The 19,735-nt window shown below is 32.3% G+C and overlaps 1 protein-coding gene and 1 long non-coding RNA gene across 3 annotated transcripts in view; one reads left to right on the top strand and one right to left on the bottom strand.

Annotated features, from left to right (window-relative positions):
• Nucleotides 1–19,735, top strand: part of LOC148281960 (uncharacterized) — a 199,012-nt gene that overhangs the window by 93,270 nt on the left and 86,007 nt on the right. The window contains exon 1 of one of the 2 annotated variants that reach the window (XM_088225826.1): nt 13,789–14,066. The exons of the other annotated variant lie outside the window; for it this stretch is intronic. The gene's annotated coding sequence lies outside the window, so the exon portion shown is untranslated. Of the gene's footprint in view, nt 1–13,788; nt 14,067–19,735 lie in introns of those variants that run through there. 2 annotated transcript variants of the gene reach the window in all.
• Nucleotides 1–19,735, bottom strand: part of LOC148281961 (uncharacterized) — a 157,137-nt gene that overhangs the window by 76,857 nt on the left and 60,545 nt on the right. The window lies entirely within an intron of this gene.

The following is a 19,735-nucleotide window of genomic DNA, read 5'->3' as shown; positions in this document are numbered from 1 at the left end:
AATGGCTGACGGTAAGTATGCCGGAAATGTTCCACAACTCTCTTATCATAGGTTCATATGAACTAGTAATGTCGTTGAAAGTAGTTCGTTTTTATTGAAAAAAAAATTTCGTACACGTTCAATAAACTTTGCCGTTATAATTAAATGCTCTAATTTTTAGTAAGAAAACATTTTTTTATATCCAATTTCCCGTAGGGCTGAAGTTCCTCATTAAAAATTAACATATAAAAGGTAAATGCTAAAGAATGTCTAAATATTAAGCTTGTTTTGCCAAAACGACTTGGGTTACAATTAATTATTAATCATAGATTTTTTTTATGTAAATCTCATGAAAACTTGTATTGAACTCGTACACATAAATCTTTAAGTTCAAAGCTAAAATGAAAGTAATTTTAACATTTATACCATTTGTGAATAATTACATCAGTGAATAATTTGAATAAATTTAGTGATCGGCTTAACGAGATAGCAGTGAAGCAGTTTATAAGAAAAACAACATGTGTGAAGCAAATCCAAGTGTTGCAAAGTATGTTTTATGCGACCAAAACGTGGCTGCACTAAAAAAGTGAGCTGACTACTTTTTACGGATACGTATTTTACGATTAAGGACACATGTATATAAATAATAAATGTAGTAGAATCAAAACAGTAAATAAATAAAAACGAAATGTTATACGGTGAGTAAAATCAATAAATTATTCCTTCCTCAAGAAGGTTCTCTATATCTGTTGGAATTACGGCTATATCGAACACACATTTAAAAGCTAGCAAAGTATTGAAAATAAATTCCTATTTTATGCTAGAATCCATTACTTACGAGTAATTCCAGGACCGTGATTACAAACGCTATCTTCATCGGAACATTTCATAAAGCATATTTACGTACAAAATGAGTATATTTGCATGGAAAGTTTCTGGCTAAACACCAGAAACTTCTCTGCTCATTCGTCGATCCGCAAAAGGCATTTGATAGAGTTGACAGAGATAAATTGCGGAAGGTTTTATCGGAGTATGAAGTGAATGGTAACCTGACAAGGGCTATTGCGTCACTGTATAAGGACAGCACAGCAAGTGTGAAGGTGAAAGGGTCATCCACATCGTGGTTTAACATTCTTAAAGAAGTCAAACAGGGATGTGTAATGTCAGTATGGTTGTTCAACATATGCATCGATAACTGTATGAAAGAACTGAAAGATATGAGCAAAAATGAGTGATATAACTGTTAACTGTCCTCTGTATGGGTTGTGGTCCTTTGGCTAGTGTCTCGGACTCACGGACCAATGGTCCGTGGTTCGAATTATTATTATTATTATAGATAACTTATATAGCGCCATTTTCGTAATATAATACCTCAAGGGCGCTTTACATAGTAATTCTATAGTTATTTTTTTTTATTGAAGCTTTTAAATTTGTAATTTAATTTAAACAATTTATTTTGTTGACACATACTACGGATTTATTCAAATGATTTAGAGAGCAAGTGGGTTTTAAGTTTTTTCCGAAACATCACTTCACTTTTACAGCCTCGCACCTCTGCTGGGAGAGCATTCCATGCCATAGGGCCTGCGACCGCAAATGCGCGTTCACTAAATTTAGTGCGCTGTTTGCGTAGAGTTATAATAACTTTTCCTCTCGCCGTAGACGTAGCTTATCTAAGCGTGAGACGCCTGTCAGCTAGTTCATCTGGAATGCATAGTTCCCTTAGATATTCCGGAGCAGAGTTGTGCAGTGACTTATACATTAACCAACAGAATCCCACTCTACTCCAACTTTATTTCCATTTTCTAATAGTGAGTTATTTACAACTCGTTGAAAATGGCCCTAAAAATTTAATATTTGGGTAAATCATAAGAACGCAATTATTTCTTTTTATTAAAAAAAAATATAAAAAAATGATTTTTTAAAACGTCAAAAATTATCACAAAGCCCAAATAAAATTCAATATGTTTTGGGGCAACAAAGTGCGAATTTTAACACGGATTCATCTTGAAAAAGAAATTTCGTGATGTTATGTGATTTCGAAGAGCTATGAAAGCGATATCGAAAAATTTATGGAAAGTTGGAGCAGGTGGTTCAATACGATAATCCAGTTTACATTTACACCTGTATTGAAACTTACACAAACAATAAAAAAAACTTTCACGGCGAGAATACCTACTTTATTTACACACATCTTCTGTCAAACTAACATACGCGCGGTACGCAAAAAATGTGTAGCAGATAAAAGAGGCTCCTTATTACAGTTAAACGGTAAGAGATTCAAACACAATCTGTATGTGATTTTCCTCGTTAAACGTCATCGTAATAATACCCTTATTCGTAACTTATGGTGCGTAGGGCATTGATGTGGCACACCAAATGCAGTGCAACTCGATCATCTGTTACATGAAGGTAAGGTGAATAGTTATACGCTTCTGGTGCCAGTCTAGGGACGGTAAAATATAGCAGTGTACAATCACCTTATAAACAAATATTTCAAGTTGGTCCTCCCAGGAATCGAACATAGGGACCACGGTAGGCGAATGCGCCAAACGCTACACCACAAAGCTATATATAATATAAATCACCCTTTTAAATAATTTATATCAACCACGTCGGGAATTGAACCTGAGACCTCTTGCTTGGTAGGCAATCGCGCTGACCATTACACCACGAGGCCGACAAACTTAACGAGGTACATAACAAATATGTACGAGTATTATGTACATAGGTCTACACCACGCATGTGGTTTTTTTTCACTGTAAATACTGATTACTTTGCCCACTGTGTAACATTCATCATTCTGCAATGTTTAAGTATCCATATTTCTTTCATTCTATCATGTGATTTTTATGTAACGAGTATCGAATATACCCAAAAACAATACAAAACTCTCCAAAATACATCCTGCTCATTAGTGATTAGTTTTTAGATAAGCATTAGCTTAGAAATGTATAATTAATTATGCTTTTTCTTTTCACGCTTCTTTCAGCTTCACCCCACAAATATTTCCTTCCCTTCTACTACATCCGGTTTTCATAGTAATTATATCAAAAGATAGATTATTAAATTTTTGGATATCAAATATCAATCATATCAAATGTGGACTATATAAATTAATTTCTTTTCTCACATCTCACAACCTCTTCGAGACTTGCGCTGGTTAAAAAGCCCAGAGAGAATAAAATACAAGCTTTGCTGGACAGTATCCAAATCCCTTCATTAAATGGCTCCAAAATACCTATCGAACCTTTGTATTAGGGAAAACACTCGTCAAAGAAAATCTACTCTTAGGTCAGCATTTGGTTCTGGAAGAGGAAAATTTCGTCGAAATCCGGCGCTCTCCAAACACTAGATTTGGAGATCGTGCTTTTGCCGTTGCCGGCCCCTCTGCCTGGAACCAATTGCCTTCAAACTTACGAATTATCGACAGTCCCAGTCAGTTCAGATCCCAACTAAAATCCCACTTCTGTAGACTATCATACCCTCAATTTTAAATATGAAAATATAACATATCACTTTAGTTTAGTTAGAATGTAAGTTTAGGTATATGTACAATTGTAAAGCGCCCTTGAGGTGATTTTTCACAAAAATAGCGCTATATGAATCAACCAAATATTATTATTATTATTATTTTATAAATTAGAAATCTTACTGTTTTTTTATAAATTGACATTTCAGACGAATAATGCGTATTTTGAGAAACATTAACTGTGATATGATTTGCAACTTAATAGGGATTTGGATAGTTTAGGGATAAAGGAATTTTTAGATATGCTTTCTAGAACACTTTTTATTCTTGTTTTCTATTTCTTTTACATGATATATAATAAATAAAGAAATTGATAAATCGAATAAACTCTCTTTATGTTACTTTAAATAAATTTATTATAAATCTTAAAATACTTTGTAATTTTGTTTGTTTGTTTGTACGTCACAAGAATTCTTTAAAAATGCGATTTCTAGATCAACAGTGCTGTTTTCAAGACAAAATGTTTATATAAAATGATCACTTAAACCAGTCAATCACAATATATATCATAAGGATTTCTGTCTGGTAAAAAAAAGTAGCATGGAAGATTAGCATTGAGAGGGGAGGCTACACTTATGGAGAATGGAGTCTATGTTAAAAATCTCAAGTGTACAAAAACGTAGAAATAACATTGACTCTATTCATGTTTAATTTACTAAATGGTTTAACTGATGTACCATAATTATTGGAACAAGTGGCATTCAATGTTCCAATTCGCCGGTTGCGAAATAATAATGTGATGTCCCTTGATCATCACAGCACAAACGCAGGGTTGCATGCACCAATGTCATGTTGTTAACTCGAGGCAGGATCTGAACTTTTTTGGTGCAAGTCTTTCTAGATTTACACAATCATTAAAATAGACCAGATCTTGTCTTGAGTGAGTCATTATTTAAAGATTTGTCCTAGCTTTAATTTTCTACAGTTGTATTTTTTTCAATTGTACTAAATGTATAGTTATTAAATGGACGGAATAACTCCGTAAATATATTTTAAAAATAGCACTAGCCCTTGTAAATACCGGTACTTCCATATTCCTTTCTCTGAGAAGTTTTCCATCTCTGTTGAAATATCTGTATGATTTATTATGAGACTCCATTAGGAATAAGTTAAGGGTATAATTGGAATTTAGGGTGATGGGAATAAATGAACGATATGCCACAGATGTGTTAAAGATTTTTATTGCTTTCTTCCCGACTGCATAATACTATTTTTAGACTCACTTATCCTCAAAATGCATTAATGTTTTATATTTACTTTAAACAAGGGGTGCAATTCTGAATCATCTCTACCACTCTACACCCTATTGATTTAGGTTTTTTTTAATGCGTTTACACTTTGCGTTATATTTGGTGACACTGATGATTGAACATGAATTCGTGAAATCAAACATGATGATTTTCAATTAGAACATTATTGCGACCTTAAGCATTACCCAAAAAACTTAATTAGTTTGAACGGACCAAACCGTAATCATTTTTTTTCGCTTTTTAAATAGATTAAATAATAATAAATAATAAAAAAAACACCATTTGACGTTTAATCATCAGTGTGGCCATTATACGAAGCAAAATGTCGTCGCATTTGAAAAATAAAAACTCCTAAATTAACCACTTTTTAGAGGGTAGAGAAGATTCAGAATACCACCCATGGGGCAGATATGCAAGTAAACGTATAAATATTGCAATCTTAAAATATTTACAGTGTGTCCAAGTGTTTCACTAGATTCAAAAATTGACATCTGCTGTAGAAGATTTAAAAAATGAATCTCATCTACGTCAATAAACGAATCTCACCCAATATTACGAAAGTCGACTAATAAAAGAGTTTTGATTTTATCAAAATGTTTGCAGACAAAAGACATTGGGGTGAGACTTTAAGATTAACAAATAACATCAGAAATGGGGAACATATTAGATAAGAAAATATGGAAGTCATAATCATAATCATTTACAGTGATTATTATTAAATAATTCAATCGGATGAATCTCTTCACTACAATAAAGGTATTAGATCATTTACTTCGCTAAAATCAACAGAAGGAGGAATTGTAGAAATATGGATGTTCAAACATAGACCAAATGGTGAATGTTTACCACCCACAATTTATAACCATAAAATGTTCTCTATCATATACGTATATTTTAAAGTGATTACTTTGAACGGTCAATGACAAGTCGTAGGCCCTGTAAATGCTAAAGTTTTTATATTCCCTTCATAAACATTTTATTAACCTCCGTTATAACATTCAACGACAAAATTGTTGTTGAGATTCCTGGACTATACTCGTATTCACGAAATCTGGCGGCTGACAAACCCTTTACAAATTATAATCCTTCCTAAAACTTGACAGAAATTGAATCGGCCATATTAAAACCCCCGATTAGTCAAGATTTTGGCGGATGTGACTTTGACTTGAAACGCACTTCATTCCGTTAAGAAATAAAAAAAATATCACTAAACAAAAATTAATAAAAAATGCGCCGTTGGCTATTTTTTCATTTAAGTTTGATACAAACATTTCATTCATAATTTAATATAAAAAAAGTTCTGTGATTTCTAAAAAATTGAGACTGACTGAATGGGGTTTCTCAAATGACCGATTCAATTATGTAGTTTGACTTTATTTCTCAGGATTTAAAAGACTATATTTGTTTTCAATTCTTAGAACTAGACGACTCTGGTCGTGGTTTCTACTGTAGTGTGAACCTGTACCTATTCTCTGGTAAAAACCTGAAGAAGATAATCTAGTGGTGATAATTCCGCCTGGTAGTGTAATGGTTGGCGGATTCGCCTGTCATGTTTGAGGTCCCGAGTTAGATTCCTGGCAAGATCGTCATGAAATACTGTTTTTTGAGTTTGTTTTACACTGCAATATTTTGCTGCCCCGTACCGATACCTGAAGTGTAAAACCGACCACCTTATTTTAATATAATAAAAGATCGAGAAACACTGCATTTTGGGTTTTGGTGTAGTGCCCTATGCACCACCGAGTGCAGATGGAGATGATATGATGATTTATATAGAATAGGGAAGTATCACTTACTACAGTAAAAATATATGAAATGGATTTAGAATAATTCATTTTATTTTCAAAATCAACATTGTGCAGAAATATTTTCATAAATAACTTTAAAAAACAAAATATAAAAAAATATGTTACTAGGCAAACGCGACATGTTTGGCATTGATAGTTGTGACGTCAAGATACGTGACGATGTTCTAAAAAAATATGAATAGTTTGGAACAAAGTTGAAAATGAACATGAATCGTGGCGTATAAGGGGCGTGGCCAATGCAATGACCGTTTTTGCGGGAATTCAAAATTACAAATTTAAAAATATTTTTTATGCTACTAATATGTAACAAAAAATGTTTTTTTTACTTCACATTATTTCATTGACCTTTATTACTTAAAAATGTTTTAAAAAAGTGATATTTCCCTTTTGTTTTTTTTCTTTTACGTAATGGGAAACGTTAATGTAAGTATATGTATTAAATTTAAATGAAAATTTAACATGAGTTGTAATATTGTATACTTTTATTTTTTATCTGTGTAAACTAAAAAATATATATACGTATAGGCAAAAATAACTGCAAACTGGGAAAAAGAAACGCCCGTTCTCACATCCAAATCGACTGAAAACCACTCCACCTAATAATTATTGCGTGCTATGCCTATGGTGGGGAGATCTAGTTCGCATGAAGCAATTATAAACGTTTTAATTTGTTGTAGAGTGAACCCGGCTCAGGATGTGAAGAGTTGATCCCTTGGCCTGACCCGAACCCAGTACCCAGCGCTCTGTGGGTAGTAGTGATGCGAATGATCGGTTATGTTAATCGAATAACTTTACAAACTTCGATACGAAAAATGCTTACTCACGCACTTCTTCTTCTTCTTCTTCTTCTTCTTCTTCTTCTTCTTCTTCTTCTTCTTCTTCTTCTTCTTCTTCTTCTTCAGCCTTCTGTCTTCCACTGCTGGATTTAGGCCACTTCCATATCCTTACATTTCTTTCGGTCGGTCGCTGTCACGCACAATCCCTCAAATTAAATTTACAAAATCGAACCTGAACGATTGTAATTGAGTTGATAAATATCAAACGCCAGTATGTCCTCCCATTTTTTTTATTTGTCATACAAAATGCAGAGAAAAAATATAAAATATAATTTCAGTACTGTTCAAATTAAAACTTGTCCTCATTATTACATTACACTAAAACACGGTCAAAAAACTTTGTTTTAATTCAGAAGCCATTATTCACATAGACACTGTGGTGGATCGTTGTGGACGTATCTGCGTTTGATGTTTATCAACTCAATTTTATAGTTGTCGTTTTTTAGTTGACTATGCATTAATGTGCCGGAATGTCTTTCCTATCCTTACAATTAACGGAATGTTTCTATAAAAAATAAAAACAAACAACCCATTACGCCATTTCTCATTGGGGTAGTCAGAGAGGAAAGAACGCCTTATCCCCCTGTCTTTGCATATCTCTTTCAATACGTGCACGCATCTTCTAATGAGGTTTTCGTCTAAGAACAATAAATGCGTTGGTGGGTATCAGGAACTCCCTCCTGAGTAGCGCCTACTAACTACTAACGGTCACTCAATAACGACATCCACTGCAGTATCGCAGCAACTTCATAAATTTTCTTACTATCACGTGGTCTCTTCTTGGTAGAGACGCAAGAAATTCTTGAAGATAGTCATTTATTAACCAATCAGAGATGGCATTAAAAATTTAGTTGGTAGATTTAGTTTATATACCGCCCGGACACTGACTTTACGGTTCATATTAAGTAAATTCACCACTCAGTTTATTATTTAGACATCTCGAAATTACAAAAGTAAATTACTTTTCACTATCTTCATTATTATTTCATGTCCGTTCGGCTACCAGCTCCTGTGTGTCCTCCCAAGGCAGTTTCGCGTCCCTTAGTTCTGACATAAACTGCCGACAAACAGTCGTCAGCAGTGGACGTCCAGGACGTCGAGAACCTGATGCCTTGTTAAGTAGACAAACATGGTTAAGGCTCTCAGGAGGCATCCACAGTATATGGCCCAGCCAACCGTATCGCCTCCGCTTGATGACAGTTTATTTATTTATACTTTTACAATGTTTCGATTCTTTTTTATACAGAATAATGTTTCCTCACTGGGGCGTCCCGTGCCGAGGGAAACATTTTACAAAAAGTGAAACATGCCACTAGAGTTTGCAGCGTTCTTTCTCTTATTACTTAATTCCTCACAAAGTCGAGCCACCTCACACCCAAGATTCTTCTGAGACACCTATTCTCAAAACTCAGTATTTTGCTGTTTTGGGCCCTAGTGAGATGCCACGATTCGCATCCGCAGAGGAAAATAGGTGTTATGTAGTTGTTACAGATATTTTTTTTACTTTTTCGCTTATATACAAGTCCTGACCTAGCTTGGATTTTGTTTCTAGATAGTCGGAACATAAATATATAAAGTGGTGTATTTATTGTAAATATTTATTGATTTGATTTATTTTGGTTTATGTACTTAATTTTGATTGTACATTGGCGAGCTTATTGCCAAATGACAATTTCTTCCTATCAACCCATAAAATAAAAATAATATTTTTGTAATTCAAGGTACAAAACATATTTAATAGAATGATATAAAGATAATTTTTTTAAATTACTGCATTCGTCTACAAATAACCTTAAATTAATACTATTACTAAATAGGAAAAGGCATAAAGAAAAAAGAGGAAAGAGGAAAGAGGAAAAGAGGAGAGATTAGGCAAATGAAAGAAGTAACCATAATAAAAAATAAATGTAAATGTGAATGTAAAAATAACTATATCGATTATTAATATTTTTGGAATGACACAAGCAATACCTATTAATATTTCAATCGGTACCTACAAGTTTCCTGGCACTACGATTTTGGTGATATTTTTCAATAACGCATACAGAGGAATAATTACTTACAATCATACTACTAAACATTTCTTGATTTTTCGCACTCGTCTGACTAATGAACTGCACGATCTAAATGTTCGATTATTTCCATCTATCGATTGCGCGCATCACTAGTGAGTAGTGGGTAGGCAGTGTAGGTACCGAGAACCCAATAACTACTGGTAGAACTAGAGGTAGGGACTGCAGACCTTTCTATGCACCGCGCCAGAGTAGAGAGTAAAGTAGAGAGACCATTACGGCAATTAACATTCCCGAGGGTCCCGACTCCCGACTCTTGACTCACAAGGCGCTGCTATATCCCGTACTAAAGGGTACTTAAAACCCAAACAAAATAACATGTAATGAGTTTTAAGTAAACTATATTTTATTTATTTATTTTACACTTTATATACGTATACAAATTATGTACATATAAGGGCGAGCATATTGTCTACACTATTGAAATAATTTCTAAATTGCTAGAATTACTATACATTCATTTTTTGTATTTATTTTTATTTAAGAAGGTGAACATGAACAGAAAATATAAAAGGAAAAATAATGAAACCCACTAAACCGCGAAACCGGCTTGTCAGCGGGTTTCTTATTTTTCATTTACAAAGAAAAACGTTAGAGAAATTACATAAATTTAAAAAGTAATATAAACATTTTTAAGAATTAAGAGCAAACGTATTTTTTACACAAAATTTATTTACAAAAATTTAAATAGATGACTAACATTAAATAATAATCAATATAAAGCCTCGTTACATATTGGCCATTTAATTATTAAAATTTTGTCAACATTTTCTTTTAAGATCTGCTTAGGAATCTTATTAAAAATTTTAGTAATTATATAATGAAGTGTTCTTTGGCTTTATTCGTTTACAAACCTCGGACTGACAAGCCGTCACGTTGTGCTAGCCTTGTATTATGTGTATGTATATGCCTTTTCTGGTAGTTACTATCAAATCGATATCTATAGCCCTTAAAAAATAGCTTGATTAGAATGACAGCTGTCAAACTTATTTCATTAATGATGGGAATTACTGATCGCCGATCAAATCAATTTTACAGTTATTTCATGCAATCATGAAACTCTGTTTCCGAAAATTGATATAAAAAACGCAAAAACAAGCCTATTATATAGTGTGTTTAACACAATTATTCACCAAAAAAATGAAACATTTATACTTTTTTCATGAACAACATCTAATGAATTATTTTTTTATTCGATCAATTTACATTGATCAATTTGTCCCATCTCTAACGTTTTTGCAAAATGTAACCTTGTAAGAACGTCGTTAATAATTAAGTTTATTTTAGTTTTCTTTTAGTTTTAAAGCTGATTTTATAATTAATGTTGATTTATGTTTCAAGCATTGTATAAAAAAAATAATTAACACGACATATACAAATGATTTTTCGTGTGTCAATATAAATAACTCCTTTGACGTTACTACAAAGTTATGTTGTCACTTTTTCTGACAACTGTAAGTCTAATCATTTTACATTTTAAGGACTATAGTAACAAATTTGAGCCATAGAATAGCATTTACATACAGGCACCCTTGTTTTTTAAAAATTTTGCATACCTCTTCCTTATCAATTCTAGCTGATCTATTAATTAATTCAGGAGACAAGTTTTGTAAAGATTTTCGTGCGGTTTGTGGATGAAAGGCGTTCAGTAATCTAGCTTTAATGGTAATTAGGCGTTATTATCTATAAATAGACCTTTTTTATATCCTGTGAATTGTTTATTTTACATAATATTTTGTCTTCTTTAATTTTCATTATATTTTTTTTTATTTTCATGTATTTTGTAATTTTTATTTGCGTAAAAATAAAAATATGTCAATCGATACTAAACTGGAGTTTTAGTCCTAACGCATATATTATGCATGGAAATGAAACATGGAACCTGCAGAGGAAGGATGAAAGCCGAGTGAACGCGGTTGAAATGCGATCTCTTAGACGATTGTGTGGGAAATCAATGTATGACGGGGTTACAAATGATGAAATCAGGCGAGAGTGTAAATCTGAGTCAGGTATAATTGAAAAGATTAAGAGAGGGTCTCTGATGGTTTAGTCACGTAGAACGAATAGACGACGAAACAATGGTAAAACAAGTCAATATGACGTAAATGAACGGTAACGAGAGACGAGGACGACCAAGGAAGACGTGGCATGATCAGATATACCAAAACCTTAAGTCTGGTCACGAAAAAAACTCAAATGTAAATGGGGCTTGATTTCTCATCGTTGATGCGCTCAGTAGCTGCAAGACGTGTTATAATCAAACTCATATATGTTATGAAAAGTTACCATAATTAGAAACGCGGAATTAGGACTAAAGTACGTGGCGGAATATTTACAGTAAGTTCGTAACGTAAGTTCACTCTATTTTTTTTGCATTATGCAAGGCTTTGACAAATGCAAGAAAGGCGTGCTGCGTTAATTTGGATATGTAAATCAAATGGATAAAAAAAGAACGCCTAAAAATACAAATATACGCAGAAAACGAGGGAGACCGAGAAACATGACACGACCAAATCGAACAAATACTTAAAAATGAACACGTCAAAAGAAGGAATAATCGCCGTGCGTGCCGAGAAGATATATGAATTATGAATGTAAAAGAGGAAACGAGGTATGTATCCAAAGACATAGTGGTATGGCGCTCTATCTTCTCTCTGCCTCTTCTTACGATAAACAGCGTGATGGTTCATTAGTTCCTTCCATATACCTCTTATGCCTAGTTCGAAATCACAGGAATAAATTGTGATGATTGATTTTAAATGATACAAATGATTGATTTTGGTTGATATTAATTTAAACAAACGGGTGGATGCGTAAAAAAAATTTTGAACAAAAATAAACTAACACCTTTTTTTTATTTGTTTGTATTTATTAAGCCAGTTTATATAACATCGTAGTATTAAAACTCATATTTAAAATAATTGTATATATATGTATTATCATCATCATTCCCTTTCCGCACCGAATGGTGCATAGGGCACTGGATTGGTACACCAATCGCAGCATATCTCGATCAATTTTGTTACATAAAGGTAAGGTGATCAGTTTTACGCTTCGGATACAAGTCCAGGGACTATGGAATATTTTTGTGTGAAAACACTCTTTTAAATAAATATTTCATATCAACCATGTCGGAAATCGAACCCGTGACCTTTTGCATGGTAGGCAAACGCGCTGACCATTACACCACGAGGCCGACATATATATGTATTATTATTATAGAAAACTTACATAGCGCCATTTTCGTAGTATTATACCTCAAGGGTGCTTTACAAAGTGATTCTATAAATATACAAATTTAATTGAAACTTAAATTTGTAATTTAATTAAAACAATTTATTTCGTCATGACATGCTACGGATTTATTCAAATGATTTATGTAAAATTCAAATGTTATATTTGAATTACTACAGGAAACGTGGAAAACTGAGTATTATGCATCGGGTTGGTCTAAATTTACCAATAAATAAAAGTGTTTTATTAATATTTGCTTAATAATAATAATAATAATCATCAAAGTCAGATCGTAATGTTTTTTTTTATATTTTTTTTAATTTTTATTCCAGTAAAATGGCTACATAGTGCAGAGCCAATTCCACCATATAAACATAAACATAAATATAAACATAAAACAAAATTTTATATTTGAATAATGACGATGTAAGAAAGAGTAATATGGCGTAAGAGTAATAATTCCTCTCAGGAATAGAATAACGCTATACATTTTTTATGTTATAAATAATTATAATATTAGTATTGTTACCTTCCAGATGAGTAACAGATCAGAAACTATAATTTGGTAAAAAAAAAAAATTTAATTGGTTTTCTTAGTATACATTTCGTTTTTCTTTTATCGTTTTTTATTAAATTTATTTATGCTCTGTACCCATTCAGTTTTTCTTTTCTGCTTCTGCCGTCGTAAAATCATTCATATGAATTCATAATACATATCTTTACTTTATCCCTCACGAGTCATGACGTCATCACTGTTGTCTCACGGACTTTCTTACAGTTCCTTATCACGGGTCTTACTTTCACAAAGGTCGAATTGAAATCACATTTACCAACATTTTGATAGTAAAAAATATCCGAATGGAGGCATCCGTTCCGTTCGGTGTGTGAGTGCCTCAACACCATCCCAAACTTGTGTGAAAACTTTCTACAATCTTGTTTACTGATATCTCCGTCCTCTTTTTTCTGACTGCCTCCGGGTATTTTCATCTCTGTTTGGCTGAATTTTTCCCGAGGCATTAAGTCTTCAGTAGAATGTGGGTTCAGCATCAGAATCTAGTCGCTGCGATCAGTTTTTCAGTCACGGTTTGTCCGCCGGTGTGTGCTGTTGTCTCCGCGCTGTTCGTTCATTTGTTTCGCCTTTTCGTATGACCTTTTAATGATGTCAACCGCAAATTGTTTTCTAACAAAATAAAGCTCGGATAAACCATATTTTACTGTGATTCTAGTTTGCGAACTTATTTGTGTAACAAAATAGTGCGGATTATTTTGAAGTGATATTTTATGTTTCCTCGGTGCTTTTGAATAAAAAGCGGATCTCGGATAACAATTTCTATTCGGGACTATTGCAAATTATGTAAGTAATTAATTATTTTAACGTAAATTTGTAAAACATTCCTACAGTATTAAACAATATTTTGAACACGTAGGTTATATTTAAAGGAACAAAGAACCTTGAAATGAAATGGCGATGAATGTTTTTGTTTACATTATAATATGTATTACAGATACCTATATTACTGTTTAGCAAAACTGCTATGGAGCAGTTTTGCAACAATAATACAAACATCTCTTCCAAATACTTAAAAAGGCATACATATTTTAAAACATGAAATAATAATATAATATAATTATTTTTAGTCGTCAATATTTTGAGTTTGTCCAAATTTTTGTAGTCAAAGACTGGATGTCACCCGCTAGGGAGTTATAAAGATATTTAACAACAGAGATGGAGATCATTTAAGAAAAGGGAATATGGAAGTCTAGGCACTTACGGGGCTTATGACCTGTAATTGGCTGGTTTAAGTGGCCACTTTACACACTGTGTAACATTCACCAGAATCATATCAGAATAAAGTTTTCAGCTCCTTTACTTCAAAGTCAACAGATGGAAGAGTTGAGGAAATGTGGATGTTTAAACATGGGCAGAATGGGGAATGTTATACAGTGTGCAAAGTGGCCACTTAAACCAACCAATGACAGGTCATAAACCCTGTAAATGCCTAGACTTCCATATTCCCTTCTCAAAAATTTTTTCCCTGTCTGTTACAACAAATTTAGATATGAATAATAACTCCCCTAAGGAGGAAATCCAGCCAGTCTGCAAACATTTGGACATACTCTAAAATTGTTGAATCAACTAACTAGTAATATAAGAAGTATAACATTGGAAAATTGTTTTCAGGCTTTGCCTAGTAGGTGATTTGGTTCAGCCGGATGGACCTCACCCACATGATAAAGGTTTTAGCCCCTCTACTTCACAAAAGTCAACATATGAATGAGTTGTAGAAATGTGGATGTATAAACATGGCAGAATGGTGAATAATACATGTTGTGTAAAGTGGCCGCTTAAACCAACCAATGACAAGCCATAAGACCTGTAAATGCCTAGACTTCCATATTCCCTTATCATTTTTTTTTTCTCTCTGTTAAAACAATTTGCTTATGTGGCCACTTAACACACTGTAACATTCACAATTTTTCCTGTGTTATATCCATATTTCTTCTGATTTCTGCGACGTGAAAAAACTGAAACATTTATTGATGTGGGTGAGATTCATCAGACCGAATTAACAGACGGAAGTGACAAACAGTGTGTAACCTGACAGGTTTTTAAAAAATATAAGCATAAAAAATACATATAGGGCACTTAAGCCAGCCTTAATTATTTTGAATACTTACTACATTTACGTTGGTAGGTATTACACTGAGCAGTTTTTTTATTCAAAACTTACTACTTTGAGAAAAAATAAACAATTCTGTGTTGATAGGGAGAAGGGAGTTAAGTCAACGAATATAGTATAATATTCGTTGACTTATCTCCCTTGACCTTATCAACACAGAATTTGAATCAACTGTTTGCAATAACTTAAAGCAAATAAATAAAAAAAATGTCCGAATAGGGGTACGTTTTTACATATGCATATATTTTTTTATTTTTTTTATTATTTTAATGTTAGGACCATTTTCTCAATTAACCATGCTAATAAAATATAATACACGTGGTATAGCGTGGTTCGAACCTCGGTCTTTCTGATTCTAAGTTTGCTACACTACCAAGGGACCACAACCCGTTTATATTATTCAATAAATAAATATATGTTTGGTTGTGCCAAGTCTTGACACTTTGCTGACTTATCAAATATTATTTATTTTAATTGTCGTTTTCGCCAACTAGATTCTTAAAGTTAATATCCTGTTTATAATATCTACGTTTATGTATATTTAGAAGAAAAAAAAGATTATTGTTTTTTTCATGATTTCCTTCGTATTTGAAATTGTAGTATTACAAAATGACGAAACATTTAGAAAGCATTAAGTTTATTATTTGATATTTCACATACGTATTACTATTGGAAAGTTATGTTGATTGTTCAAAATATTATCTTACTTGAGAGGAAATGCGGTGGCAAAGAAATTTGATGAACTGATATTTGAGCAAAGTTTTGTTGTTACCCTCTTGCAGATATTGTGCGAAAATGACAACTGCACGTCGCGTCGGACTGATTATGCTTTACTAAAATCGTTATAATGGAGGTTTCGCTATCTCGTTTTCTACACCCCAAAACTGAACTAATTTATTTATTTTTAAAAAAAGTGTATCAGAATGAAATTTTCTGTGTCGGCACCTTTTTCCTTTTTCAAAATTATTTATCATATGTTTATACCGAACGTCCAAAGACTGCAGATAAAACTGTGTTTTTTTTTTGGTTTTTGGATCGTCCTAGCTCCCATAAGAAACTATTTATCAAAAAAGCAAATGGTAAAAATCATATGGCGTAAATAAATCACCGCTCTAGTATCATAATCTAGAGAGAAAATACGCGAATACGTTTGTAAGAAAAAAAGTCAGACCGTGTTTCCTCTTAATGCTATTATTTTGTACGTACTGTGTTTTGCATTTTTTTATTGGAATCGTCTTGTGGTCCAGTGGCTAGTGCCGAGGACTCATGGATCAAAGGTCTGAGGTTCGCAAAGTCACTCTACCACAACTTTATTTCCATTTTAAAATAGTGAGTTATTTACTTAGAGAGATATATATATACTTTAAGGGAGCTATGAGAAGTTATCTATATAGGTTTAAATTAAGGTAGGATGACTATTGTCCATGCGATGATATTTCTTCACAGAGTATCGAACATCTGTTATTTCAGTGCCCCTTTTTCAGTTTGCAACGCCATAATCTTGAAGCAGAATGCAGGAAAGATGGAATATCCTTAACGGATATCCACACTGTAGTTAAAAGTACTTATCACGCGCCATTGTTCTTGAACTTTGCAACAATGGTGATTGGACTCATAAAGGTAATAAACCAAAATCAGTGATCGAACATCCCATTTTCAAGACAAACAAAAACGATTTTTTCCGAGTACCTTAGCCTTGTGCATGACACGTAAGGCCATACAGGGGTCCAGATATATATATGGAAAAAAAAATGTTCTAAGGTTATTTAGAACTCGTTGAAAATGGCTACTAAAAATAAATTATTTGCGTAAATCATAAGAACGCAAAGCTTTCTTTATTTCAAAAATAAATAAATAATTTGTAATTAAATATAACGAGTTTATGGTTGTACGTTAGGACATCATGCATACAGTCCCGGATTCGTTCCTGGCAAGGTTGACAGGAAATAATTATTAAAATATTTTGTCGTCGTAATATTTCACCGTCCTTGGACACCTGTAGCCTAAGACTGCCTTTATGTAACAAAATGATCGAAATAAATTGCAATTTGTATACCATAACGAGTCTGTCCAACACCGTTTTCTTAGAAAAGTGGCATGGTTGCTCGGATTACAAGGGGGTAATTATTCCTATTTTAAAACAGAGCAATCTCTTAATCTGTCTTCATCGGAGAGACGTAAAACTGAGATGGACCTTATATGCATTTTCAAAATACTTAATGCTTTAAGTGATGTCCCATCTCTGTTGCAATCAATTTCTTTTCATGTTCCCAAACTTGTCACCAGAAGTCAAAATCTGCTATTTATAAAATCTTGTAAGAGCAACTTTGGTTTTTATGCCCCAATGTCCAGAAAGTGTAGGTTAGTCAATTTATCACACGACTTGGAATTCTTAGGGATAGATCTTCCGGCTTTTCGTAGATCTCTTCGCGACTAAACAGTGTGGGATGAAGTTGGATTAGCATGGTTTAGCTCGAAGTCTTAGGTCTTTCGTTTTTATTAATATATTGTATACAATTATTGTTTTGCCCTTGTTTGTCTTTGCTAAATAGTTTTAAGTTCTTTTTGTTCAGTTTCTTGTATTTAGGTTTCTTCATGTATCTGTTGTAAGTGGCTTAGGCCGTATATATAATAAATAATAAATAAATGCAATTACCTCAGCACATTAAATGTGGATGTTTTATTTATCTTTCTTACACTTCTAGATATTTTTTTCTGGGTTGATTAACCTGTAAAACATCCACACTAATTTGCTAATGAATCCAAATAAACCTTATAAAATTTAGTGTCATATGCATCGACGCCACTTCAGCTAAGTTATTTATCAACATTTTTCCAAGAAAAGCGATTGTATGTAGGTACAATCGTGAGCAAAAATCCTAAACCGTATTTTGTATTACATACCTTTAAATACATTTACATGCGAGTATCATGTCAGTCATAAATTTTAATAAATTAATAGTTTTGTTGAACGAATCCACAAGTTAACAATGAAATATTCCTACTGTCCTAGAAGAAGAAGAGAAAGAATTTTTAGAAATTTAGGTGCAAACGTGATATGCGATCTGATACAATTTTTTCATTTAGAACGAATATTTAAATAACAAAATTCCATAAAGGGTTGTACTTCTAACCGAGACAGGTCAAGAAATACATGGCAGCAAATTGATATTACTTTTAGTTTTGTACCTCAGACCTTTTGCTCGACTCTTTTTATTTTTATTTTTATTTATTTATTTAATTTATTTAATTTATTTAATTTATTTAATTTATTTCATTTATTTCATTTATTTCATTTATTTCATTTATTTCATTTATTTCATTTATTTCATTTATTTCATTTATTTCATTTATTTCATTTATTTCATTTATTTCATTTATTTCATTTATTTCATTTATTTCATTTATTTCATTTATTTCATTTATTTCATTTATTTCATTTATTTCATTTATTTCATTTATTTCATTTATTTCATTTATTTCATTTATTTCGTTTATTTAGTTTTTTTCGTTTATTTCGTTTATTTTTGAAACCAACACAGTCATAGTAATAAACAATACATAAAGAATAACAACAAATAACAAGACCAATATGGGTTTCAAATAGGAACAAAAATATAAAGAAACAAAACGTACAGTTCGCTAGGTGTGAAAGGAAGTGGGATAGGAAAAGAGGAAAAAAATAGAAGAAGAAATAGTAAGTTAATATATAACAATGAAAAAATAAATAAAAATTAATATAAATGTACAAATACAGCATACATACATATACACACACATCCATATATATACATACATACATACACATACATACATACATACATATACACACATGAACATGCATATATATATACACATACATACACACTTGAACATATACGCATACACTAATGCACATACTTTCGCGTACATATACTATATAATTTATAATCAAATTATGATCACTAATAAGTAAAACGATAAAAAAATAGTAACTAAAAATTTTGCTCTGATGACGTCTCTATCGCAATTTATATATTTTTTTTAAACAGTTTTTTTTTTCGTTAAATGATCTATGGCGCTAAAATTTTTATCATATTTATTTATTTATTATATATACGGCCTAAGCCAATTACAACAGTTACATGAAGAAACATAAATGCAAGAAACTAAACAAAAAGAACATAAAATTATTTAGCAAAGACAAACAAGGGCAAAACAATAATTGTATACAATATATTCAAAAAACGAAAGACGAGCATACTCAATAAATGTATTCACTTTTACCCAGATTCGATTGTTGAAGAGATGTTGAAAAAAGATGACTGAGTCTACTTTTAAACCTGGGTATTCCAAATTTTAT

This window comes from Micrasema longulum, unplaced genomic scaffold (assembly GCF_059751315.1).
Source record: "Micrasema longulum isolate JH-2025_06_02 unplaced genomic scaffold, ASM5975131v1 h1tg000389l, whole genome shotgun sequence".
In the NCBI taxonomy this organism is placed as follows: Eukaryota; Metazoa; Arthropoda; class Insecta; order Trichoptera; family Brachycentridae; genus Micrasema; species Micrasema longulum.
Note: the sequence above shows the minus strand (reverse complement) of the source record. Positions and strands in the feature narration are given on the sequence as shown.